The sequence below is a fragment of the Gavialis gangeticus genome, unplaced genomic scaffold (assembly GCF_001723915.1).
Source record: "Gavialis gangeticus isolate Ggan-Ray unplaced genomic scaffold, GavGan_comp1, whole genome shotgun sequence".
In the NCBI taxonomy this organism is placed as follows: Eukaryota; Metazoa; Chordata; order Crocodylia; family Gavialidae; genus Gavialis; species Gavialis gangeticus.
Genome location: NW_017728998.1, coordinates 45,941,710 through 45,942,318, shown reverse-complemented (window position 1 = coordinate 45,942,318; position 609 = coordinate 45,941,710).

The following is a 609-nucleotide window of genomic DNA, read 5'->3' as shown; positions in this document are numbered from 1 at the left end:
TTTTTTTTTTTTTTTTTTTTTGCATAGATCTAGTTGGCCTAATAAAAGGAGCCACCTCTACCACGAGTTCTCATTCCTTTTGCCTCTGGCCCGATATGGCTACAACCTGGACACCTGACACAGTTCTGGTGGCTTTTACCTGCTGGCCTGTCCCCCAGCCTTGTTTTCCACAGACCAATGCAACATAACCACTTCTAACCCGATCGGGATTGGGATTTAGTTTCCCAACTTCTTTAAGCAAAGGCAAAACCAGTCAGCGTTTTGCAGCCCTTGTAGGCACCCCTCCATCGCGCCGGCGATGTTGCTGACTGCGGCTGCGCGGACTTCGGCGAGGAGACGCGGTGGCTAAAGCGGGGGGGGGGAGGATCCCTGCCCCTCGCGGACTCCTTCGGCGCCTCTCGCCTGGGGCGTCTCGAAGCGGATGTGCCGCGAAAGCAGGCCCAGTCCGGCTGAGAGCAGACGGCCGCAGGCGCGGGGTGGGCGCTAGGTGGTGGCACCTCACGGGAGGGAAAGACGGGGCTCGGCGGGGCGGGGCAGGGCAGGGGCCAGTGGGGGAGACGGGTCCGGGGCGCTTGGGCCCCCGGTGGGGCGGGGGGGGGGGGGGGGGAA